The 27,334-nt window shown below is 46.0% G+C and overlaps 1 protein-coding gene across 1 annotated transcript in view; it reads right to left on the reverse strand.

Annotated features, from left to right (window-relative positions):
• GLIS3 (GLIS family zinc finger 3) overlaps nucleotides 1-27,334 on the reverse strand; it is a 429,193-nt gene that overhangs the window by 179,578 nt on the left and 222,281 nt on the right. The window lies entirely within an intron of this gene.

Here is a 27,334-nt window from a genome sequence, read left to right on the forward strand (position 1 = left end):
ATGAGCAAAACTGCAAAATTGGTTAAGGGTATTAAGAGGTACAAACTTCCAGTTGTAAGATAAATACAGCATAGGGAATAGATTCAATAATATTGTAATAACTTCATACGGTGACATGCGGTGACTACACTTCTCATGGTGAGCACTGTACAATATACAGAATTGTTGAATCACTATGTTATATACTTAAAACTAATATAATATTGCTATATTAGTATATTGAACTAATATATGTCAATTAAAAAAAAAAAACCTCCCTTTTATTGATGAATTGAAGACCAGACCAAGGTAGAAAATAAGAAAAAGTCCTTGACATTTTGATAGGTCAACAGAGCAGGGCTGTTTCAAGTGAAGAAATAATAGACAGGATGGAAGTGATGGGGTAGTGGGAGGACTTTAATACCTGAATTACTCTAATTCCTCCACAAACAGCAAAAATGTCTTTGGAGACAAGGCTGGAGAATGAGTTAACAGCTAGTAACAAAGTCATCCAGTAGATGAAAGAGTAAAGGAGAACCTGGACAAATACTGTAGTGTGAACAGGACTTGCACAAGTTTGGAAGACTGGAAATGCTGGTCTATAGGAAAAGTCAAGTTTGGGGAAGTTCTGTGTCCCTGAGCAAGTCCATACCATGTCAGGGGTAGCAGTCCACTGCACGGGTCTCTTGGTTCAGGGATGGGGAGTGGATACTGGAAAAGGGGACACTGCTGATGGGTTTGTGGGGTTTCAGAGAGACAGCACCTGAAAGATGCAGACTACCGTACTGAGAAGATACCGTGTGATCCTTACATGTTAACCCCTTCAATCCTTGCCCGGACCCCGTGAGATACCCATCAGTATCCCCATTCTACTAGATATGGATTTTTGAATACACTTAGATTTGAGTCATGGCTCTCTCAAGCGCTGTATCTCTGATGACATAAATTTAAAATGAGACGGAATGAATCAATGAAGTAAAGCAACCCTCCCCAAGAATCACAGCAAAGTCAAAGTTGAATTAAAATTCACAGGTCCTCCATTTACAGGCTACGGACTAGCCCTCTGAATCACAATGCTCCCAGGGGTGAATCCTCCCGTCTACTCCGAACTGTCATCAGAAACATTCAAACTTCAGCTCCCACCTTCACACATTTTTGTGTCACTTCTGCATTCAGTATTCTCTGTGGCACCTGGCACCGCAAAACATATCTTGAAATAACTGTTGTAAGAGAGTAAATTGGTGCACTCTATTTTGGGGGAATCGGAGTGGGGCAGGGAATTTGGCAATAAGTATCAAAATTTCAAATGCACCCACCCTTTACGTAACGATATGACTGCTAAGAACTTAACCTGCTGCTACACAATAAAAGTATGTCTTGCCATTCGTACAGTGATATATCCACAGATACGTCCTCACACACACAAAAGGCTAACAGGAGACAGAGCAGCTGAGTGGATCAGAGCATGGCCTCAGGAGCAAAACTGCAGGAGTTCAAATTCGACTTCTTCCTGCTTCTACCGTGCTGGGCTTCTTGGATCGCTATTCCTCAGTTTGCTCATCAATAAAGTGGGGAGAAGCATAGTACCCACCTCTTAGACTTGTTGAGAGAATTAGTTATACTTGCAAAGGCCTTGGGCCAGCAAGCATGAAGTACCATATAAATGTTAGCTGTTATTATAATGATTTTCAGTCAAACGCTCTAAGAGCAAAACAATCTGAAAATAACCTTAACACGTGGCAAGAGCAGAATGGCTGAATTCGCCGTGGTACACCCATAGAGAAGAGAATACTACTGTCACCGAAGATACCGAAATAAATCTGTATGAGCTTCTTGCCCAGACAAGAGAAAACATAGGACTAGGGTTTAAGAGAAACATGTGTCAGGCAATCACTTCTGTCTGGGGCTTCGACCTGGGATTTTTCTTCCGTGCAGGTGTCTATTAGCCACTTGCTGAAGTAGCACAGTACGGCTGTGGTCTGAAGAGCTTCAGGATGAGCAGAAACGGGACACAGTGCACAGATTAAAGTGGGCTGTATGTGCGCACAGATGTATCATCTTTATAGACCCACACGGGTCCTTCCTGCCCGCTGCTTCCCTGCTCAATTCCCTGCTACTACGGGAAGGAAACATGTGAGCTACCATCGCCTCTTCCCTGCTTCCAGAAGACTTTCCACAGAAGCTGCCAAAATAATTGGGAGAATTCATATTCTCCTGCCTGGGTCTATACTGTCAGGCATTTTGCTGTGAATTCTCTCTCTCACCCTCCTCGCCTAACAGGTAACCTGCACGAAATCTCCTTGTACAGATTGTTCTGAGCACTGGTTTTTAACTCAAGTTAGTTATATGATTCAAGAAAAATAGAGTATTTTTAAGCCACACTTAACCACTCATATGGAAATTTGGGAGAGAGCAAAGGGCTAAACCAGCCAATGAGAATATAATTTAGCTATAGTCTAGAATATTAAAAAAAATATATGTCATCTCTGAATGCAGAGATACCTTGATCTTATTTCTGAGATGAGGAAGAGGTGATGACCTAGGGCAGACTGTGGGTGAATGGGGGGAAAGGATGGAGAATCAGCACATGCTCCTTGACCACCAAATGCCTGGTACTCTATAGTCATTGGGTACTTAGACCAGCCCTGTGAACTAAGAGTCCATGCTGCCCATGAAAACGTGGAGGGTGGCAAAGACTTAACCACGTTTATTGAGCAGGAAAGTGACAGAACTAGGGTTTAAGACCCAGGTGGGCTGGTTCTAAAACCCATGCTGTTTCCTCCAAAGCTCAATGTTTCTGGGCAGAGTCTGATTTCAGTAATGGTAAGGGCTAAAGGAAAAGGCATCAGAACAAACAGAAGGTCTATCAAAAACTCCCACTGGTGCTCCTTGACCCAGGGAAATACTGACAGGCAACAGATGTTTCCAGAAAGTCCTTCTGGATCCAAGCTGCCTGGGGAAGAGAAGGTTACAGCCACGGCCCAACATCATGAAGGTAACTTGTTTTTGGACAAAATGAAATGAAAAACGCTGGTAACCCCATGCATTCCTGGGACTCACTTGGAAGTTCTCATTTATGCAGAACAAGCCTCGTGACCAACAGCCTGACTCGTCTTCCTGAGGAAAGCACTACTGGGAGAAAAGCTCAGGAAACCAGCTGTCAATCCAAGCACCCACCACAGTCTTGCAGTGCTTGGTTCAGCCCTGCCTGAGCCTGATGGGTGCTGCCCTGCCTCAGGGGCCCCTGAAAGAGAGGGGACATCTGGGATTAGGGGATTCAGGGGATTAAGTAGTAGCAAAAAGCCCAGACTAGACAGCAAAACAGCCAAGATCTGAGCTTTGGATGGTGCGACCCCTGCCCTTGGTGCTCCCCAGGCTAACACTCCCTGTGTCCCTCTCCTTCCTCCTGGTTCAAGGGCCCCTCCTTCACTCTGGTGCCAACTGCAATCGTGTCTGGATGCCATCCTCTCAGTCTTCGGCCAGTGCTAGGAGATGTTTCAATCCCTGCTTGGTTAGCAGTTAAAAAAGAAGTGTGATACTGACAATCCCAGAGATGGTTGGGATTTCAATGGGGACTCGCCGACAATTTAAGAAAAAGCCTAAAGAATGACTATCTAGTGGTAGAATTTCAGATCCTATGAAAAATCGGTAATATATTCAAATCTTGCACACACACATGGGCCCAGAGATACACGTAAGACAGACAGAAAAGAAAGATAACACACACATGTATAATTAAAAAGAAAGTATATCCCTTGCATATAAATCAAGAAGTATCTATGTGTACTCTTGCTTTGGAGGATTGAGACCTGGGTAGCAATCACAGACTTCCTTAGGGCTATCGTCTACCTCCTATGTCCCTGGGGTGTCACGCCAGCCCTCGGTGCGGCAGCGTATGCTCTTGGGACTGAAGGATGGTCTTTCGTTGGTGTGCTTCTCTCTGCACACAGCAGGGCAGTATGTCCACACTCTCTCTGTACGTAGGCTCCCACTTGCCCAAAGGAAGTCCCTAGTTCCACAGTTGCTTAAATTCTATTTAAACTTAACTCTAACAAACTCTCCCATTCTTTAGAAAGTCCACTGGCAATAAAAGGCCCGAGACTGGCTGAGAAGGGGCCTGGCCCAGTTTGTCCGTGGCTCAGAAGGGCATGCCATGAGATCCCTTAGGGTCATTTCCATAGGCTCAGCACAAAGCATGGTGTTTGGCTCACAGCAGGCCCAACATGTATATTTGCTCGGTGTCTCCGAACTGCTAGGCTGGGACAAGTTCAGCATTTCAGACAGGCTTAGAAGTTGCCACCAGCCTCCGACATGAGCAATGATACTGACTGCAGCGGGCAGTACCTTTCCCTGACCTCAGTCTAGTCCTAGGTGAAGAGGACGACAGAAGCTGTCCAGAATGCTCCCAGGGTACGTTCAAAACTCAGCCTCCCCACTGCCCCTGGATAAAAGGAGTGGGGCCTGGAGAAGTCTGTGTGGGTCCCTCCAACTTCACGGGCTCTGTCATCCTTAACATGACGTCTTTCATTATAGGGGGTAAAGACTGATTTATGTGGCTGGGGTGACTCTCAGAGCACTCCGCATTCATCTGTCCATTTAGACTGTGAGTGGTTCATAGAGGACATGCTCCACAGGTTTGCTTATGCAAATTCTGTGACATAGTCAAAAGGGTCAATGGCTGGCGGTCTGGAAGCTTCCAGCCCGGGCCTCAATGTTATGAACTGAACTCTAAAACCACTGACATTTAGAACTGGAAAAAGGTTTCCAGATGATGCTATCTACATTTTACAGATGAGGAAATGGTGGTAAGAAGGGAGGTGATGCCACCATGATCGTGCACTTGACCCCACAGAGTCAGAACCCACAGCCCAGCACGCTCACCACGGCAGAATAGCCGTCTCCATGGCTGGACGTTCTGAGATTACAGGTGGCATTCCTGTACTCACAAGACAATGGAGGAATCTACAGATGAATCTCATAGAATCTCAGTTAAAACACCGAGTCAGTCCGTCTCTCCCTCTCCCTCTCTCTCCTCCACCCCGCTCCCTCCAGAGCCGTTCCCGAACACCATGTGTGAGAGAAAACAACAGAATGGAAATTGCTCATATGGAGCACGAGGAGGCTGCCCACCTCCCTCGCACAGCCCGTGCGCAAAGACAGCCCCTCAGCTGTGCCGCAGACACAAGGTGGCTCATGCTCATTGTTTATTGTGACAGCTGACAAGCCAGCTGGCACAGATCACTCCTCACTTCCAACAGAGATGCCACCAGGACACGTGTGACAGGTGCCAGCTGCCGCTCAAGAAGATGGGTGGTGTCCTTGCCAGTCAGCAAGGTGCAGCCCGTGGTCCAGGCCCCAGGTCCGCAGTCTGCCCGGAGGCTTTCCAGCAGAGAGCAGAAGCGGGACCAGCCCCACGCTGGCCATTTGTGGGAAGGGGGTGGCAGCACGCTTGCGCTAGCCAGGTTGTGGGAGCTATGGGTGGAGCCAAAGTTTGTTCGAATGCCCCGGCAGGTCTGTGTTATATTTGGCAAAGGACTGGCAGTTCTGGACACAGCAAAGAGGAGAAGGAAGAGGCAAAGCATTGCATGTGAAAAACACGCCGGGCACCACCAGAAGTGTGGGCCGGCCACTAAGGGATCTGGCAGTCTCAGGAACAGGAGGGGCCTCCCGTCCCCTAACCTTGGCCAAATCCACCTGAGTTCACTGGAAAGGGAAAAGCAGTTCCTTGTAGAGCTGGGGGAGGGGTGAAGGAGAGGGGGCTGGTGCTCTGACCCAGGGCACAGGACTCAAAGAAGGCTCTCAAGTGGCAGGCCCTAAGGAACACAAGAAACTCCTTCTGCTCTCAAGTTTTCCCCTGCCAACCTGCTCAGCGGAGCATAGAGAAGGTGCTCTCCACCTCAGCACTGCTGCTATTTTGGGTGGGTAACTCTTCATTGTGGGGGGCTGTCCTGGGCACTGTAGGAGGGAGGCTCAGCAGCCTCCCTGGGCTCTTACCACTAGACTCCAGGAGCAACTACCTCCCCCCCAGCTGTGGCAATCAAAACTATCTCCAGACATGTCCTCTGTACCCCAGCATGACTCCCAACTGAGAAGCCACTGGTATCGGGGTCAAGAGCACAGAGTCAGGCCCCAGCTGGCTTAGGTCAACTGAATCCCAAATCTGCCACTTACTAGACAGGTAATTTTGGCCATGTCATTCAATCTTTGTGCTTGTGTCCTCAGCTACAAAGCAAGAGGGTGATAACAGAACACACCTTTATAAGGTGGCCCCAATGTTCATTTATTTCATACAGGGAAAACTCTCAGAGTAGTGTCTGGCCCACAGGAGGCATTCCTCTCCCACAGAGAAGCCCAGGAAATATTCCATTCTTCCAGAATCCCTACTGGCAGGGTTCAGCTTAGAGTCTGCCTATGAGAAGCTTCTGTGTGCAATTTGGAAAACAGAAGAGAAGGAGAAGCCATTATTCCCCCCCCCCCTTGGATAGGCCCACAGAGACGTGTGTGGGAAAAGGTGGGAGGTCAGCCTTAGCTTCCAGACCTCTTGCAAATGCCCTGCTCTGGTGCCATAATGATTGAGGTCATCTGTGGCTGTTTCTTTTGATTTCTGCAGGCTCCTAATCTTTGGAAGCCAGATGCAGATTTTCCTGACCCATCCTCCACCAGCCTGCCCAATGAGTGTGTAAGACATAACTTCCTGTATGAAATCCCTTCCTGCAAAAAATATCTAGAGCTGGTCCTTTTTTCCAGACCAAATTCTAACTTATGAACCCACTGACTTGCTCAAGAAACTAAAATCCTGGGGCACCTGGGTGGCTCAGTTGGTTAAGTGTCTGACTTAACAAGCTTGGGTCTTGATCTCAGGGTTGGAGTTCAACCCCGCTTTGGGCTCTGCACTGGGCATGGAGCCTACAAGAAAGGAAAAAGGAAAAAGGAGAAAGGGGAAAGGGGAAAGGGGAAAGGGGAAAGGGGAAAGGGGAAAGGAAAGGAAAGGAAAGGAAAGGAAAGGAAAGGAAAGAAGGAAGGAAAGAAGGAAGGAAGGAAGGAAGGAAGGAAGGAAGGAAGGAAGGAAGAAAGAAAGAAAGAAAGAAAGAAAGAAAGAAAGAAAGAAAGAAAGAAAAAGAAAAAGAGGGAGGGAGGAAGAAAAAGAAAGATACTAAAACCCTACCATCAGGAATATTGCGTATGTATGTATCTGTCTATGATAGAACCTGTATTTCCAAAGAAGATTCCAAAATACAAAACAGGTAACAGTAGAGCTTTTCAAGATGGCCAAGTGTGTGGAGAAGGGGTGTGGCCAGGTGGTTTACCTTCCCACACCTGCAGAATCCTAAGGCTCTGAAAGACCCTGTTTGTAAATCTCTGTAGTAAGAGAAGAACCCTAAAATATACAGCAGGTCCAGGCACACAAAGTGTTCAAGTCGAAGTTTGCATAAAGCCGTTCCAGGGCCAGAGAGGAGAGCAAGGGACCGCTGACTTGATCTGTTTTGTAAGATGCACGGTGCCCGGCCTGGGGAGAGAAGGGACTCATTAAGAAGCAGATTCCCTGTCTTTAAGGATTTCAGAGTCAAATGGCAGATGAAAATAGAAGGTCCGAAGACCAGGAAAAAATGGTGACGTGTCTTGGTGAGAGGCACGTGGCATTTGGTGGCCGATGAGGACCTGTGGTCCTATGAGCCTCAGTGAGCCGATGCTGGACTTTGCAGCATGAAGGGCTCCCTGACTCCCAGGTGTGACAGGAAGCCCACTCACAGGGCATCTAGAATAGACAGCTGCCCAAGCAGGGGAAGGAGCCAAAAACCTGGCGTCCCTTCTCCCTGGTGAATAACGCACCGAGTTCCTCCCGGCCTGCGTCTCCTGTCCAGGCAGTCCCACCGATTAGGAGGGAATTGCCGTATGGTCAATATTTTCTAATTGATTTTTGGCAAATTGCTTTCATCTGGTGAGTTCAGTTTAGGTGGGCCAGACACCTTGTTCCCCATACTTCACTTTTCTTCTGCTAGGACTTTCGGAAAACTCCAGGTATTCATGGGAAATTGGGCATATCTGCTCTGAACACTTTTTTTTTTTTTATTGTTTTGACACACCCGCCAAGAGATTGGTCTCTCTTTCCAGCACTGCTTTCAAAAGTTAGATTTTTATGGTTGAGAATTCTCATTAAAAATGATTACTTTTGGCAGCACAAGTCGGAAAGGTGACAGGAGAGAGGGAAGTATTAGAGGCACTGAGATTTTTTTTTTCTTCCATTTGCAGAAAGCCTGCCTGTAAAACAAACATCATGGGGAGAATGAAAAAAATACAAATATTTGAAACACACAACAAAACCCCTCCTAACTTTTATATGTGCTATTCGAAGCAATTTCCTAAGTACAGGAGCTGAAACCACTATCCCTATGCCCTGTTCCCACCTCTGCAAAGGCTGTAACCCCGCTGAGTGGCAGGCGTGTTTTCCCCAAGCCTGGTCTCTGCAGCAGTCGCTGAAATGCTGGGGCCTGGTGCGCGGGACCGACAGAGACGCCCCATGAGCAAACAGCCACGGCGGGCGGTTACTAGAACACCGTAGAGAGAAGAAGCCGACGCACACCATGGACACCAAACGTAGGGACTAGAAATCTAGGCAAACCAAACTTTTTGTGGTAATACTGTATGTCTTGTTTTACCTATGTCATGGGCAAAAATAAAATAAAATACAATCATTCCTAACTCTGCAATAATTCTCTAAAGGAACTGAACATATAAGCTTTTCTCGATGCTTCTATTTAGATACACAATTTCTTAAGGACATTGAGATTCAGGTTTCTTTAACCATCATGCAAAAATATTCCTCCTTACATTTTGTTGTGTGTGTGTGAAAATGGCTGCCTCCCCTTAGGGGGTGTCAGGACATGTGGGGACCTGGTGGGCCCCTGCTGCCATTTCTCCTGAACTTTGTTTTCTTCCCCTACTTGTTCACATGTTGGATCTTGTCCCTGGTTTCCTGTCCAGAAATAGAGTGAAAACGTGGCTGTGGTTGGGAATCTTCAGCTCTCCATAACAGCTTGGCCCACAGTGTGGTGATGCCTGTCAACTATTCTGGGTCCTTTCGTGGCCCATGATGTCCCATGTCCTCAACCCTCCAAATACCAGTGCCCTCACTTTGCAGAAGATGAGCGAGTGTGGACTCGAAGTGACAGACTTTAAGAGCCTACAAGTTTGGAAACCACTTTCATGGCAGATTCCATTTTTCCTCGTAGATTTCCTGTTTTGATGAATGTTGTGACTTTTATTTGCAATATCCCAGGAAGCAGTAACAATTATGTTAAAATTCAAAGTACACTTGCCCATGACATAATCAATTTCCTGCCCTTGGAGATTCACTGTTACTTTCTGTATGATTTCTGTACTTACATATGTTAATAGGAATAAGATGCCCACCCTGTGCCTACATTTATACATTTACAATCTGGATATAGGGTCTGGCACATACCAAGCCCTCAATAAATGTTATTTGGCTTCCGTATCAAACGCAGAACACAGGTAGGTTTGAGACCTATGATTCCTGGCTTGTTATTTTGTGGATATAAAGTATTAGGTCAATCTTCCCTTCACTTTTCTAAATAGTGCTTGATATCTTGATGGCAAATGGGAAGTCTTGAGGCTAAAGCGTCTACAGCCAGAATTACCCCAAGGTTTAGTACAGTCACAGGCAGGCTAGGTAGGCAGATGCAAGCCTGGATGACTCAACTCTGAAGGGACAAGGCAAGACAGATGACCAGAAGTCCAGGTAGGCATTGGTCAGGAATTAGGAGAGGCCAGGGCCTCAGCATGTAGTTGGGCAGGTTGCAGTCAGCCAAGATGCCCAGTAAAAGGATGATGAGAACTAAACTCCTAAACATAAGGGACACCATTTACTTCTTCATGCAAAAGTAGCTTATGGGCTCCCTGTGATTCTCAGAGAGCCAAGGGCAATGAAAGGCAGGCAAATTTGAGGAGAGAACTGACATGGGGCCCAAGAATCAAGAAGAATTCCATTCGGACTCAACATTTTCTCCCAGCCAGCAAGCTTTGATAAGTTCTCTGCTAGTGGCAACATAAACTCCTGGATTTGGCCTCCATGGAACCTGCAACATTTCTCAGACCTGCATGGGGATGGTGGGGTTATGAATAAGGGAAGAAAGCATCACATGAGTCTAGGTCTCAGAAGCAGAAAACTGAGAGGGGGGTTCAGAAATTGTACTGAGCTGTACAGTGTCCCCAAAATTCACATCCACCCAGAATCTTGAGATGTGACCTTATATGGAAATAAGAACTTTACAGATGTAATTAATTAAGATGAGGTCATACTGGAGTAGGATGGGACCTAAATCCAATCTGACTGGTATCCTTGGAAGAAGAGGAGACACGAAGACACACAAACACACAGAGGGAGGAAGGCCATGTGAAAACAGAGGCAGAAACTGCAGTGATGGAGCCATGAGCCAAAGGCCGTCAAGAACTGCTGGTGACAACCAGACAGGAAGGGGCAGGGAGGGATTTTTCTCCCCAGAATTATCAGAGAGATCATGGCCCTGCGAATGCCTTGATTTCAGGTCCAGCCTCCAGAACTGGGAGACGGTCATGTTCTGTTGTTTTAAGCCACCTGGTTGTGATACTTTGTTATGGTGCACAGAAGACAAATACAGAAGTCAGCTGGTCCAATGCCTGCAAAGTCTCGATGTGTGCACCGAGACCCAGGGAGACCTGGAGACTGACTCAGTGGGACAGGGCTGAGTCCCAGCAGAGCTGGGACAACCGAGCCATTCACTCACTTGTTCATTCATTCTGTCAACATTCATCGGGTGCTTTCTTAATCAGAAGACGTCACTGCATATTGGACAACACAAAGACAGACCTCTCCCTCATGGAGCTTTCCTTCTAATAGAGTTGGCAGATAATAAGCAACTGTCTACACAAGCCATTATTTAATTACAAATAAGGAAAGAACTACAGAGAGAAACACACCATCCAGTGATGAGATCACAGGATGAGGATTCTGGAAATTAGGCAAAGTCCCCAGGAAGTGCATTGGGGAGGAAATCTAAAGGACAAATTGGAGTTAGCTCACCATACTACAGAAGCGTGTGTGCGTGCAGGCACATGATGAAAGGGGTTTTTGAAGAGGTGAGGAGGTATAATGAGAGGAGAATATTTCAGATAAAGATTGTGACATTTTCATCAATCTTCTGTCCACCATACTGCCTTTCCTGGAAACTCATACAAAAGCAAGAGAATGTCATTGTCCTATCAAGTTATGTTATACGGATGCTAACCACAAAATACTTACAGCCTAAAAAAGACCAAGGAAACTCTCGTTTGCAGTATGCACTGGACTATACATACCCTAGACATATTACAATGTTCTATCTGAAATAGTTCACATTCTGTGAGGCCAAAAACACCCTCTCTCCGTTTTCCCCCACCCTGTAGATAAAGTTACGTTGTTGCTGGGTTTTTTTTCCTGTCCACAAAGAAGCTCAACAACAATAAGACTTCTCCCCACAAGAACTGGCATAACCAATCTGGCCTTGATAAATAGGAATTTGGTAAATACTGTACAGCTGATAAATTCTGTCCCAATTATACATGCCTATCAAATTCAAAGGTGGTTTTGTGGTAGGCTATTAAATGCATGGTTCAATTACAACCTTCCTGCACATAACATTTCTTCCCTGGTTAAGGCACCAAATGCTAATTCAGAGATCGGTCATATTTTCCACTTGAAGTTCATTACATTCAAAGTAAATTGAGTGCAGTGAATGACTGGCTGACCCCAACTACCCCTCACCCGGAAAGTCAACGGCCACATAGCAACGTGGTCCAACAAAAAGCTTCACGCATCTGAAGCTAGTTTATGTGGAGTCAACCACGAAGTCAGGAAGAATCAGAAACTACTGGAATTCCCATTGTTTCTGAAAAAGAAAGAACTCCTGGCCAAACTGTCTCCTCTTCTTTCGACAGTGGGACCTTAAGTTTCGTGACTCCTTTACTTTCTCATTCCACTGCACACTAAATAAGTAAGAAGAATTATATACTCCTCAACAGAACAAAGGGCCTGAATGAGCTCTGGCATAATACATCGGGCCAGAAATGCCACGGGGGCGTTTTACGAGACTTCAAGTGAAGTGACAGTGGGGCTTCCCAACACTGGGAAACAATGCAGCTCCTCTGCCCTGAGATTTCTGAGCTTGTTTGCAGTAACTGCCTTTGCCCACCCATCCCATCGCACTGGGGGAAGGCTCTGATGTTTTCCTGCAACTGCTCGGCTCTGATGCCGACTTGAAAAACCTCCTCCACATGGATGCACTCAATCACCCAGCATTAAATGAGACATCTAAGGATTCTGCCACTCACCATTTCTGTCATGTTTTCTCAGCCCTCAGAGGACTCCACTGTTGTGCAAAGCCACTACAACCCCATTACCAGCTGGCACACGATCAGATGATAACTAAAGTGAACACAAACACTTAAACAGCACAAGGAACTGCGGAGGCCTCTCTCTCGGGCAACGCAGCCCAGGAGATTTTCTGATACCCGATCCACAGACCGAACAATCACATTGCAAAACGTTTTCAATGTCGAGGAACAAGCATTCAGTCAGCCCTCATGTGCCTGTCATCTGGTCCTGGGTGCTTATGAAACAGTCAGCTTGGCCTTTATTCTTCTCTAAAAACTTTTTCAGAAACCACTAAGTTGTTCCAGCCTTCTTCCCACTGCACCATCACTCAGATGTTTGGGAAGGCCAGTTATTAGCGCCTGGCCTCGTGCTCGGCTCTGTACAGCGGCTGGAAGTTTGCTCGGAAAGACTGAAGAGAGATGCCGGTTTGGTTCTAGGGGAGTGGCTGCAACCAGCTGAAGCCGTTGTTTAACTATGGCTTGACCAGTCTTCGCTCTGCAGCAGGAAGTAGCAGGCATTAGGCACTCCTCCACTGACCCATGATGAGGTCTGGGTGCTGGACACCGTGAGACAGACAGAAGCTGCACCGTCCCTGCCTTCAGGAAGCTGCCAGTCTACTCGTGGGCATGGGCACGTGCTTGCACCAGCACACACACACCAGTAATACAAGGCCATATGTAAATGGAACAGGAGGGACAGAAACAGGGTGACGATGAGCACTTGGAGAAGGGAGAAATCTCCCTGAGCAGAGGTGGTCCCCAAAGTCTTCCCAGAGTACAGGGGATCAGAGAGAGTCGTGAAAGTGGGCGAGGGTTTAGAACCCCAGCCCCGAAATGTATGGAGATTCTCAGCAGGGCAGTGTCGTGAGCAAAGACAGAACCCTTAGGATGAACGGGCTGACAAGAGCGAGTCAGTGGAGAAGCTGGGAAGGAGCGGGAGGAGTTTCCCCTCCTTAAGGTTTGTGCTCACCAAGTGGTATCCTTTCGTCAATATTTCAGCGTGGGTGCTAAGGCCGGTGGAGAAAATTCAGCAGAATCTGCGGCTATGAAAGTCAGTCAGTTCCGTGTGCAACTGGCACAGCAGCAGTCAGACTGACAGCAAGTAACATCTTTTCTAACGCAGCTGCTCCGCCACCAACTGCGGGGACAGGCCTCGTCCAGCCCCATGGAAACTGCTTCCAATAGTAAAACATGGTGGCACTTCAGTACTGCAGGTTTCTTCACAAACACGTTATTTCTGGATGCTTGGATTGAAAGGGAAGCCAGGGGCGCCTGGGTGGCTCAGTCGTTAAGCGTCTGCCTTCGGCTCAGGGCGTGATCCTGGCGTTCTGGGATCGAGCCCCACATCAGGCTCCTCTGCTGGGAGCCTGCTTCTCCCTCTGCCTGCCGCTCCCCCTGCTTGTGTTCCCTCTCTCGCTGGCTGTCTCTATCTCTCTCTCTCTGTCAAATAAATAAATAAAATCTTAAAAAAAAAAAAAAAAAAAAAGAAAGGGAAGCCAAAGTCTTGGGGGAAGGAAGGGACAAAGGGAGCCCTGGGACTTGCTAGTGGCCTCTTGTCAGGTCTTGCGGGGAGGGAGACTGAACAGAGCAAGGGCAGGCTGCAAATGAGATACGGAGACTCGTTCCAGGCTGTGCCCTTCGTCCTCCCTCCTTGGTCCCTCAGGAGTGGGCTCTGGCAGCCCAGGGGGCACAGCCCTGTCCCCGGGACCCACAGCTGAAAGAGAAGTCACTGAGGATGGAAATAAGGTGAATCACCTCCTATGGGTTGTTTTTCATGAATTAAAGGACACCTGGGATGTTCTTTCTCAGTGACAGTTGATAATCTTTGAATGAAATTACAACCGACTAAAAGGTAGGGGGCTTCACAGGCTCCCAGCTGTAACTGGGATCTTGACTGGGACCCAAGGCTTGAAGAAGAGAAAAGCAGACGAGGAAGGCTTAAAGAGTGGTTCTCAAATCATTTCTGACCCCAACTCTGGGATCTGACAGTCCTCTTGGTGGCAGCTGTGGCAGTGAGGCTGGTCCCCAGCGCACACTTGGAAAGAGCTCCCCCCCGCCTGTGTGAGGCTGCACATGCCCCTTGGGGATCCCTGCAACAGAGGGACAGACTACACATGGTGGCAAGCTAATGAGAGCAGTGTTCCCGGACAAGAAAGGAAAGATGAGGCCTTCTCGCTTAGAGGAATGAGCGTGAAGAATACGTCAGTGACACAGGCTGGGGTTCACGTTCTGGCTGTCCTACTTCCTGTGCGTGGCCCTCTGGGTCTCGAGGTCTGAGTACCGAGTGAGGCAAGAGCAGTTTCTTCCCACAACAGAGCGTAAAGGCCCCAGCATGGTGTCCTTTAGCTGGCACCTAGGAAGTGCTGGTTCAATCCCTTGAATGCAGCACAAAGGATGGAGTTTAAGAATCAGGTGAAGATATAAATAATCTGGGCCCTTCAGAATGCTAAAACTCAATAACAAAGGATCAAAGTTTATATGGGATGTTTAAACAGTGTTTTTGTTATTTGTGACTTCTTTGCCTCTCAGAAGCATCCTCAGGGGTAACCCCGACAGAGAAGTTTCTGTCATTTGCCTGACATCACACATCTAGCAAAGAACGAGACCAGAACAGGCCCTGTGTGTGGACCTCTTGGATTAAATCACACAGCGTCAGAGTCTGGCAACCTTACCACCCAGCATATTTTTCTTCCCCGTGCTCATAACACAAATTTGTTCCCTTAGCAAACATTTACTGAGTGCCTGTTAGATGCCACTTGGCCCCGTCAGTGACCAATGTAGCAAAGAACTCTGTCCTCAGGGAGGGACCTGGGGAGGAAAGGCCAACACTGAGCAGGAGACATAATAATAAATAATAAAGGAGGACATTCTACAGCATGCTGGAAAAGACAGAGCAGAGCAGGGTAAGGGGCTGGGCAGAGTGGGGCTCAGGGAAGGGTGCATGGGCTGTCACTTTAAATAAGGTCACGGGAAGAGATTTCATGAAGAAGGTGACGACTGAGCAAAGCCTTGGAGGAGGTGAAAGTCAGCAGATGGTGGGACAAGAGAGCACCAGGCAGAGGGAACAGCCAGTGTGAGGACGCTGAGTCAGGGGCGAGTCTCGTGTGCAGGAGGAAGAGCTGGGGCCCCATGGCCAGAGTGGGGGGGGGGTCCCCGCGCTGGGAGAACGCTGCAGTTTTCCCTTGCACGGCCTGGCACCATCAAGGTCCTACGATCCAAAGTGCCACCGTCTGTTTCCAGGTACAATGCACCCAGACACCTGGGAAATAACAGGGAAATGACACCCACCCTTGGTTTCCTATTCCAGAAGCCTGATTTTTAAAAAGTTGTAGTTAGTAACATGGATTCTGCCACCTTGGCTTTAATCTTGAAATGAAGTAGTTGTTCCAGGAAGCCCGGGCTTCCAGCTATAAGACACTTTTTAGACTTCTCCCCAGTCCTTTACATGGCGTCAGCTTACAAATGTCTGATACCCTGAGAATTAGTGCAGAGCCGCACCGAACAAAGCGAACAATTAGCAGCAGCACACGTGGCCGATTCATTTCAGATTCTCTCTTGCTGTCACCCTGATGGAAGCAAATGATAGTGGTCACGCATCTCCCGATCACAGCCGCGGGAACACGCACCACAAATCAACCTCCACCTGCTTGTCGTGCCAAAAATAGAGCAGCCCAGAGATTTCTGTGCACTAGAGAAAGCGGCAGCCTCGGGGACTGACAAAGACACAGGTCTGGTGCAGAGCTTGCTCAAAAGGAAAAGGAACAGGCATCTGCAATCCTTGCACGAGTCTCTGAGAGGACGCAGAAGTTCCTGAGAATGTTAGCCAAGCATACTCTATTATTCCTATAGTATATGTAACACACGAACACCATGCTCTGCTACACTAGCATGTATGTCCCAGCCTTTACTATGTTAGGAAAAAAGATCAAGTTGGGAGAATGGTTCAAAATAGATAATGCAGCCCATCAAAAAACAAACCAGATTTATTCATCCACATTCGTTTTTAAGTGATTATAACATTTTATGTGTCATTTTGATACAACTCGATAAGAAATTTCTCTGTTCTCTGCAAAAGCTCTCCTAGCCAAACTTACCTGACTAATGCTTAGTTTAATGAGTTAACATCACCAGCAGGCAGACACAAGATTCTATCCTCTGCACAAAACCGCACGGACTACAGTGGCTATCACGATCCAGTGCTCCAAATCTGCCTCATATGAGGTAACGACAAGCCTTGGGTAACCTCCCATCGTTCATCTTGTGCTTGGCAAATGCAAGCATCTGCTGTGCCCTCGTCAAACTTCCTGTTCAACAATTTAAGTCAGAATCTCATTCTTTTAAAGATTTATTTATTTAAGAGAGAGAGAGAGAGCACGAGCAGGAGGGGCAGAGGAAGGGGGAGAGAGAATCTCAAGCAGACTCCCCGCTGAGCTTGGAGCCCAACACAGGGCTCAATCTCACGACCCTGAGATTATGACCTGAGCCAAAATCAAGAGTCAGACACTTAACCGACTGAGCCACCCAGGTGCCACTAGAATTTCAATTTTAATTAATAAAATGTAATACTGCATTTAACATAGAAAGGCTGCTTCCCCGTTTCTAACAACACATACCCAAGGGTCTAGAGATTTTCCCTGAGCTGGCTCTAAGAAGCTTCTAGTTTTCTGTCAGAAACAGTGTACCGAAGCACTTGTCAAACTACGTTTTCCTGAACTAAGCATGTGACCAGCTGGCCTTCACTGGGGTAATTCACAAAGCGACGTTTCAGTCTTCTCAGCTCATCTGCAACAACAGGTCTCTGCAGTTTGAAGTTCCCAGAGCAGTGACTTCAGTGCACTGTACAGCCAAAGAGCAGCCATCGGATACATCGAATCACAAACGAAACGTGTCGAACAGCCGTTCAGTTGTTTTGGTCTCCCACGCAGCTTAGGCACTTCTCAGACGTTTTGCTTAAGATCCCTGCTTATCTACAACGAAGATGGCGCCAACTCCAGGTCTGAGGACTTGCTATGGTGAGGTACTGTGCGAAGACCATGACCAGGTCTTGCTCATTCAACTCTTACAGCACCCTCTAAAAGGCCACCCAACCACCATCACCCTCATTTCAAAGATAAGCAAGTGGAGGTCTCAGAAAAGCTGAGCGACTGGCCCAAGTCACACAGTCAGGAAACGGTGGCACCCAAGCCCCAGGCCCTGTACTTGGCTTGATGTCTATATGACAAGAATTTACTCCGTTCGGATCTCAAATTTTTCCTTGTCCTGAGAGTCTATTTTATAAAAGCACATTTCAGCACACATTTTTACAGAATATCCTTACCTTCCCCCCAACCTGGTTCTATGCATTTATGTAGAAAAATTAACCTTCCCAAAATGCAAAGATGTATTCATTCCCTGGCTAAATTTAGCAAAACTGCCCTGTCCTGATTTCTTAAAAAATTAAACATATAACTACGAAATGAACCACACACTTTATTCCCAAGTATTTGCCCAGGAGAAATGCAAACATATGTCTACACTGAGACTTGCACACAAACGTTCATGGCTCTTTTATTCACAACAGTCATTAACTGGTAACAGTCCAACAGGAGAGTGGTTAAATAAAATGCGTTGTATCCACAGAATGAAATACTATTCAACATTGTAAAGGAATGAATTATATAGATACACACAACACCACGGATGAATCTCAAGATAATTACAGCAGTGAAAGAAGCCAGACACAAAAGCGTATATGCTACAAGATACCATCTATTTAAAATTCTAGAAAACGTAAACTAATCTGCAGTGAGAAAATCCAGATCAGTGGTTGCCTAGGATCACCGGCTGAGCAAAGAATGGATCACCAAGGGGCCCGAGGAAACTTCTGGGGGTGATGAGAGTGCTTGCTGTATCTTGCTTGGGCCAATGATGTCATGAGTGTATACAGCTTGGATTCTCTCTTTAAAAGGATGTATCTTATTATTATGAACAGAATATACCCTCAATAAATTTGAATATAAAGTACACAGGTTTATAAAAGAAACCATTTATATATTGAACTCCAGTTGAGGAAATCTTTTTTAAAAACATACTCAGAAGTTTTTGAAAGTGCCCAGTCCTTATCTGGTACAACACTCAGTTTCAGCTAGCTACACTGTTTATTTTAGTTTCTGAAACTCCTGGTAGTCAAGAACCAGTACTCATTTTTAGCTTGAGTTCTATGCAGTTCCCAACACAGCATTAGGCATTGCAACTGTTCAGAACATTGAATCTAAACATATCTCCATTCTATTTTTCCTTGCTTTCCAAAGAGATCCTTGGAGCAGAATCTACAGTGAGCCTGCTAGCCTGGCCATCCGATCCTAAAAGAATGTCACCAGGAAATGTTTGCATTTGTCCCTAAACATACAAAGGCTGCCAACGACTCAGGATTCTGAATGAAGTACTGCCCTTAAGTAAGTCTCAGAACTTCTCCAAAACCCTCTTTATTAAGAGGCATGTAAGGTGGTATAGGCCATACAGGTGGTGTTGCCTCTGAAAGTTACGTGCAACCCTGAGCTTGAACTTTAGGTTTTCTGCATGATGAGGGATAAGGGGAAGGAAGGTGATGAGACAGAGTGTAGCCTATAAGACATTAGAGACTCAAAAGTTTCCTCAGCCTTAAATGTCCTCCCACCCTCTTCCTGTCTCAAGGAAACTGAAGCCTATTAGACTACTAGTGCTAAACGATGTGTTACTGACCCCCAAGGAGACAGGTACAGAATTTGAGAGTGTTTAGAAGCTTATACGGCAGCTTGACATTGCTGTGATCTGCGGCCCCAATTCTCATTCAACAGGCTTTACACCAGGTCTGATACTATCAAAAACTTTGGGTGAGACCAGTCATGGACAGTTTCATGGACAGTGGCTTAAAATGTAAAAAGGAAAAAAAAAAAAAAAAAAACGACCTAGTCTTCCCCCACACATGGTTTGAGAAGCACAGCTTTATGGCACAGCTTACTCTGTAAAGGTTCATTTTTCCCAAAGTGATAGTGGGAGCCAGAAAAAGGCCACTCTATCATCCAGTCAGATCCATGCACCTCCCAGCCTGTCTGTAGGTGCCAGGACTGAGACGGTAAAGTGAAATTAAATAAACCTTCTCAAAGAGGAAGTTTATCAAAAATGCTCTGTTTCCATTCTAATTAATACCATAGCAACACCAGCTGCAAATATGGTTGCCCTCACGTCAAGAATCAAAACAAAGGTCATGATATTGGCTGTGCGGATGGAATTAATTGTTTTTCTTTCTTTTTTCCTCTTCCTTCTTTTCTGCCTTGTTCTCCTTCTTCTTTCTCTTTTCGTCCTTCTTAGGGGAACACACTTAGTTCTCAATCAGCCCCATGTGTGTCCGGAGCAGCACAGGTGACACAGATGGGGCTGCTCCTTGTGGCCTCTGCTTACATCGAATTAGTCCAGGAAACTCTGGCTCCTCATCTCTAATGTCTTCCAGAAAGATGAGTTGGTGCAGAACTCGGAAGGTGGTGGACAGGCTGCCTCCCACGACACAGGGCATGCCTGAGAGGAGGTGTGCCCCTTATAACAGCCCCTGAAACTACAGATTGAAACAGGCAAGAGTAGAGGCCAGGTTTTTGACTTGAAAAGCACGACTGTCTTAATGTTTATTCTTCCTTCCTATCTCGGCTCAGTGGTCAGTTTCCCAACTTTCCTGAGTAGACTGCTTCTTCCTGTTTATTACAGGTGTCGCGCACTCAGTCCTGTGACTCTGCGGCTGCTGCCCACCCCCTCTGTGTTCAGTAAGTTCCACAGGACCATGGCCATGCCCGTCCTGTGAAGCACGAGTCCCTAGCACCTAATGGATCACAGTGATGAACAATGGAACGCGCTCGGCAACTGTCTGCTGGGAGGAGAGATGAAGGAATACAGGCATGAGCATGTGAGGTCTCTAGAGTATGGGCATTAGCATCTGTACACAACGCTTGGCCTCGTTTCTAGATAAAAAGATGAAATTAATCATGAGTCTCACATAATTATTACAATTTTTAAGAAGACTGGGTAGCCCAAGGAAGCCTTATTACTAACTCAAAAGGTAATTAAAAATTCCTAAGAATTCAGGAGTGAGAAATACACTGAGAGTATATACATCATGATTCTTGCCCACAGGGAGTTTTAGAAATGAAATAGCTCTTTTGGGGTAATACTCAATAGAGAAAAAGACTTGGGTTATTCCGTATTTCAATTGGGATAAAATGTTACAAATAATTTCTGAAAACAGAAGTCATGGCAGAGAAGAATGAGTTTTATAATGTACCTCCATTTCTGCTTAGGGTCAAATCATGATCCCAAAAACATTATCGATTACAGAAAGTAAAAACCTGAGAGAACATGGTTAACCGATGCTGTAGACTGCATATGTCCTCCCAAAGTTCGTGGAGTGAAACCTAATCCCCAGTATGACAGCATTTGGAGGGGGTGCTCCTGGGAAGTGATCAGGTCATGACGGCACAGCCTTCATGAATGGGGTTAGTGCCCTGTCAGGAGACCCCAGAGAGTTCCCCTGCCCCTTCCACTGGGTGAGGACACAGCAAGAAGACTACTGTCTATGAACCAAGAATCAGGCTCTCACCAGACACCAGATCTTGATTTTGGACTTCCTAGCCTACAGAACTATGAAGAATATATTTCTCTTGTTTCTAAACTACCCAGCCTGTGGCATTTTGTTATAGCCCCCCAAATGCCTAAGACAACCTACAGGCTTTCTTCCAACATCAACATTATACATGCAATAGCACTCTACTCAACATCCCTGGAGCTAAGAGAGAGTGGGGTTTACCCAGTTAATATTTACTAAAAGAGGAACAGTAAGTCATTCAATTATCAAGCCCCATAAGCACAGGTCCATTATTATTATTATTATTATTATTATTATTATTATTATTATTTTGATAGCAAATACACAATTATTGTTATTGTTTCCTATCTGAATAATAATGTTTTTCTGTTAACACAAAGCAATCATGATATGGTCAGTTTTATTAGCATGCATTTAAGTACGAAAGCTCAATGAAAGTATCAAAATGGATGTATTTTAAATTTCTTCATTGTCTTCCATTTTCCAAAAAAATGTTTGGAAAGTGGCCCCCCCAAAAGTATACACACATATACCCAAACACACAGAGAAAAAAAATCATCTATATATCTAATGTTGTTCAACTAAAATAATACAATAAAATATAAATCATTTTATAATGAATAATATACTTCCAAACTGAAGAGCGCCCCCAAACTAGAAGATATTTTAACGTCTATTTTCTTTACGCTACTTATTAGACTTTACTTTAAATATGTGTTAAAGACCCTTTTACCAATATTATTTCATCCATTCAAATTATCAGGTGGGACAGAATTAACATTATTTTTCAGGTACCGTAGTATCTTATTTAATTCTTACAATGTCCCTTCAAGATAGGTCTTGTCACTCTGTAATAGATGAGCAGAGAGAAGCAGAGAAAGAGCAACAAGTCACACAGCTGGGAAAGTGGGCTTGGATTCAGAGTCAGGTCTGACTCCAAGTTCCACGGGTTTGGAGGCCCTGAGGACACACGCTGGTGCACGCCCCCAGCCTGGCACCTGCTGGGCAGAAGGAGGGGTCAGTCGGGAGGCTCCGGCTGGTCTCTAGCCTGCCCCATCTTTCTCTCAACAAAGCCTGAGTCTGCGACACGGTACTGAGCTCCGCCAGTGTGGGGGTTAACAATCCCCTGGGACACAGTTTTACCAACCCCGCTACACGGACACATCTCTTTAACTGAACAACCCTTAGTCCTTTCAAGAGCAGCTAAAATGACTTTAGAAGATTTTGAAAGATCTATCCAAACAGGTCTTTAAGCCACAAGAAAACAAGGTAGTTCAGCAGCGGCTCACAGCAGGGGCTTGGCTAAAATAGTTCACAAATGGATACACTAGAATGCCTTTCCCATTCCCGCAGTTGGTAAAGGACAACCAGTTCATGTGAGGATTGAAACGTTTTCAACTGCACTGGAAAATCAGACATATTTCTCGCGCGCGCTCCTTCCTCTAAATGTGAGGCTCTTTCTTGTCTCCCGAATCTATTGTTCAGTTAATCTGTGCACGGCAGAATATTCTAATTTAAATCTGAGCCTGGGACATGCTATATTTTGTTTCTAGCTGCAAGAGTGTGAATGCCATAAATAACATGCACTGTGCTGTTCTCTGCTCCTAAACAGTCTGATCAGCTCGTATTGAAACCATCTCAGCAACCACACTTGACAGCTCACTAGGAACCTGTTCAATCCAGCCTCCCAACCAGTCCATCACTGCTGCCAGTTTCCAGGCGGACGAGGCATTCAGACACCAGACTCTAAATGAGAACAGCCCTGGCAGAACCCTCATAGGAGAGGTACGCTCCGGCTAACAGGCCGTCAATCTGTCAGTAGCTCTTAAGATTCCTCAGCCTTCTCCAACTGAAGGCCAGCTCAGTGCTGAGAGGAAGGAGGGACACAGCACGGGGAGGGCGTCTGTCAGCTCCATTTCCAGGGACCCATCTGCAACCCTGGCCTGGCATGCCAGACCAAACCAGCACAAAGCTGGCACAGCTGCAGAGCACTTTCCTTCCCGAAGTAACTCAGTCATCCCTTAAACAAACAGTAATCCAACAGCAACTACGTAACAAAGACACCATGTACCCAGATAACCTTGAAACCGGACCGCTGTAGGGCCAGTCCCCAAGTCCATTACACACAGCAATACGAGCTTCTCTACATTTCTGAAAATTTTCTGGGCCTCAGTTTCTCCATTTGCAAGACAGGGATAAATTAATACAACATTTCCCAGGACTGCTGACAAGACCAGATGAGGTAAGGCGCAATGTAACAAAATGCTTGACTCCAGGGGAAATAGTCAACAAAAAATCAATCCCCTTCTTTCTTCTCCTTTCACTGGGATTTAAGATTTTCCCATTGGCCAAAATCACGCAGCCTTTGTCTTAAAATCAAAAACATGTAAGACATGGAGGAGAAAGGAGGGTTTTTTCCCTTCTTTTTATTTTTTGGTAAAATGTTTACTGAAGTGTAACATACAGAAGAGTATAAATCATCAGGTTCCAGCTCCCTGAATACTCAGTGACACCCCCATGCAACACACCGGGAGCAGAGAAGAACACAACCAGGCCTCCAGGAGCCCCCTCGTGCCCACTTCCAGCCACTTCTCTCCCAACGATAACCTCTTTACTGAGTCCCAGTCCCATAAGTTACTTTTGCCTGCTGTTGTATCAAGTAACATTTTAATAATGTTGACACAACAAAAACTACAAGCAGAAATGCAAGATATTTGATGGATTTGTGGCCAATGAGCTTCATCAAAGGGACAGCACATTATAAAAAGAAATAAATACACTGACAGCAATGAAAGTAATAAAGGTAACATGTTGTTAAGGCTGCTAGGCTCTCTTCTCTGCTTCTTATTTTTATCCAAATGCTGTAGAACAAAAATAAGAAAATCTTACACCTTCCAGTGACTCATTCTACCTGCTTTCTAGTGTGGTACAAGCTTGAGACGGCTAACACTACAAGACAGTGGAGAAGAAGGAAATGTATTTTGTAGAAAGAATTATTTCATTCTGACAGTAACTGCCATCACCCAAACTTAAAATACGAATCAGTAATTTCCCCCAAACACATCTAAAACTTAAACCTAACTGATCTCCCCCTTAATATTGTTTAAAAAAAAAAAATCTTTGAAACCCTTGGGACCCTTGGAAAATAAATTTTAAAAATTCTCATCCAGTCAACTGTAATGCTCTTTGTCTCTTGGGATTGGAAATTAGTAATGATGAATAACTCTTTTCTTCCCACTAGACCAAAATGGGTGCCACCTACCATTTTTTTTAAAGATTTCTATTTATGTATTTATTTATTTATTTGAGAGAGAGAAAGAGTGAGTGTGAGCAGAGGGAGGAGCAAAGAGGGAGAGGGTGAGACAGAATCTGAAGCAGGCTCCGTGCTGAGCATGGAGCCTGTCACGGGGCTCGATCTCATGACCCTGAGTTCATGACCCAAGCCGAAACCAAGAGCCGGATGCTTAACCCACTGAGCCAGCCAGGCGCCCCCTTCCCCGACCATTCTTGATAGCACGACAGTGAGAGTCCACATGGCTCACACTCACCCAGAGGGTAACAGCTTACAAGAGGCCAGGATGAAGCTAGGCATGCCACGCCATTGGTTTCATTCAAATATCGCACTACCACATGTGCCTTAGTCCCTGACAGCGTGGCATCACGCGCTGACTTATCAAGACACTGTCCACAAAGGTGTGCAGCATCACATAGGGAAATGCAATCAAAAGCACCATGAGACACCACTTCAGCACCTACTAGGACGACCATAAAGAAATGAAAAACAGCAGGTGTGGAGAGGATGTGGAGCCGCTGGGGCACCGGGCATCACTGGTCGAACCGGGGCAACTGCTATGGAAAACGGCTCCTCGGAAAGTTAAACAAAGAATTACTAAGTGGCCCAGCAATTCCGCTCCTAGGTATATACTCAAAATAACTGAAAACAGGTACTCAAACAAATACTCATACACACATGCTCACAGCAGCCCTGCTAGAACGGCCAGAAGGCAGGAACGACCCAAATGTCCATCGACAGATCAATGGCTAAACAAAGTGCGTACACACAAAGTGGAGAATTATTCAGCCATAAAAAGGAACACAGTACTGATGCATGCTAAGCGTGGGTGGACCTCAAACACATGGTAGGTGAAGGAAGCTAGGCGCAACAGATCCCACGTTGTAGGATTTCATTTATAGGAAATGCCCAGAACAGCTAAATGTACTGCATGTCACTCAATGATTAATGTCACATTATGTGAATTTCACTTCAATTTTTTCAGTGTCGAGAAAAAAAAGAGACAGAAAATAAAGGAAAAAAAGGGAAAACTGGGGTCAGGGGTGAGGGGGAGAAACTGCTCAGAGGCGCCAAAGAAAGAAACACCCCTAGGGGTATAAAGGAGATGAGGTAGAAATGGCTCCAGTAGTTCCGGTCCCTTTCTCTTTGACAAAGCCATAAAGGTTTGAAATCCTTTGTAAGCCCTTAGTTTTCCTTCCAATATATGGGTGGCAAGGAGCCTGGACTGCAGCTAGCCAAGAAAGGCCGGGCAGACACTGAGAATCCAGACAGACAGAAGGGTCAGTTCAGCGAAATCCAAAGAAACAGCAGGCCATCTGAGCCTTGGCAGGAGCAGCAGGTGTCTGGCAGGTGGGACGGAGGCAGCACAGCAGCACTGAGAGCAAGGAACACCTACGGAGAGATCTGCAGCCCAAGCGCCTTTGATCCTGCTCACGCTGCCTGCTTTCCTGGGCGCGAGGGCCCTAAAACTCTGCGTTCAGAAGAGGGTTTCAAAAGTGCAGGTACACACTCAGGGCAGAGCAAGAGGTGCTGGGTTCAGTCCTGTCACTGAGTGTCAACCCTCCAACTGGCATCTTGCATCCCAGCTGGGAAATCTGGTCCTCACCAGCCTAACCACCAAGAACCAGCTTGCGGTGAAATCTACCAAAACTATAAAATGTAAAAGTGTATCATCTTTTCTTTCTCAAGAATATTCTTAAAAATTTTACATTAATCTTTATAGTTTCTTTTAACTTTTTTTTTATAAAGATTTTATTTATTTATTTGAGAGAGAGAGAGCGAAAGAGAGTATGAGCAGGGGTGAGGGGCAGAGGGAGAAGCCAGCTCCCTGCTGAGCAGGGAGCCAGCCTCGGGGCTCGATCTGGGACTCCAGGATCTTGACCTGAGCCAAAAGAAGATGCTTAACTAACTGAGCCACCCAGGCACCCTATAATCTTATTCTTAAAAGAACTTCTCAGCTGATAAATACATTTAAAGATGGCAGAACAGCCCATAAAACAAACTACAGGTGTAGAACTGTAAACCATATAGTAGCCTAACAAATTTGAATAATTCTAATGTGCTTCAAGGAAAATAAATATATGCAAAATGTCAAATGATGAAGGGATAGATGATCTCACTCTTTTGAGGTCATGCGGCATAGTCCATGAGACTTACCCTAACACTTGTAGGACAGGGGCTAGAGGACGAATGGAGACCCACAATATTATATGCCATAAGGTATCTGCTCACCTGACTCAAGTCAAAATAGGCAAGTTCTGCCCACGAGGTGCCCCCCTCTGCTGACAGTGGCATCTACCTTTTAAGTTCCTCAAAGACTCTGAGGCTGGAATCCAGGCTGAATCCAGTATTCTTGAATTTCCCAGGGTTCTATATCAGAATGGAGCAGCGCCAGGAGAACTGCCCATACCCTGAGTTGGCTCCTTCTTTCCATCTCAGTTCTATCATATACCACCACTGGGCTCTAATACATACCCACAACAGCTGTCCCTTAGCCACCCTGCAGACTTGGGGTATACCCACCTCAAGTGAATGAACCAGAGGAAGACTCCAGATAAGACCCTAGAAGAAGGCGTGAGGCCATTTGGACAGGTAACTCTAGGACAAGTACCTACAATGATGTCTGGGAGGAGGGGTCACAGACTGTGGGTCAGCACATCCCCTTGGACCTGTGGATTCTTTGCCCCACAGGGAAGGAAGAAGATGGGGAAGGGCTCAAGTGAGGCCCATCAGAGTTGGGCCCCTCAAAGTGTGCTCCATCAACAAAAGCGTGGACACCACCTGGGAGCCCGCTAGAAGTGGAGAATCCCAGGACCCACCCTGGGCCTATTTAATCAAAGTCTCTTGGCAATTCCTATGCACATTCAAGTTCAAGCGTGGGTGCTGGCACCGGGACCCCTTTTGTCCCAATCGAAGCACACAGGGTGCTGCATCTGGCAACTGTCAATTCCTTGAACATAATAGTACTACTTGACCAACTTTGAAAATGAAAAGCCAGCTCTTTTAGATGAAATGACACCCCCTTCATATGCATGACAACACAAGGG

Source organism: Ursus maritimus, unplaced genomic scaffold (assembly GCF_017311325.1).
Source record: "Ursus maritimus isolate PB19 unplaced genomic scaffold, ASM1731132v1 scaffold_34, whole genome shotgun sequence".
Taxonomy (NCBI): Eukaryota; Metazoa; Chordata; class Mammalia; order Carnivora; family Ursidae; genus Ursus; species Ursus maritimus.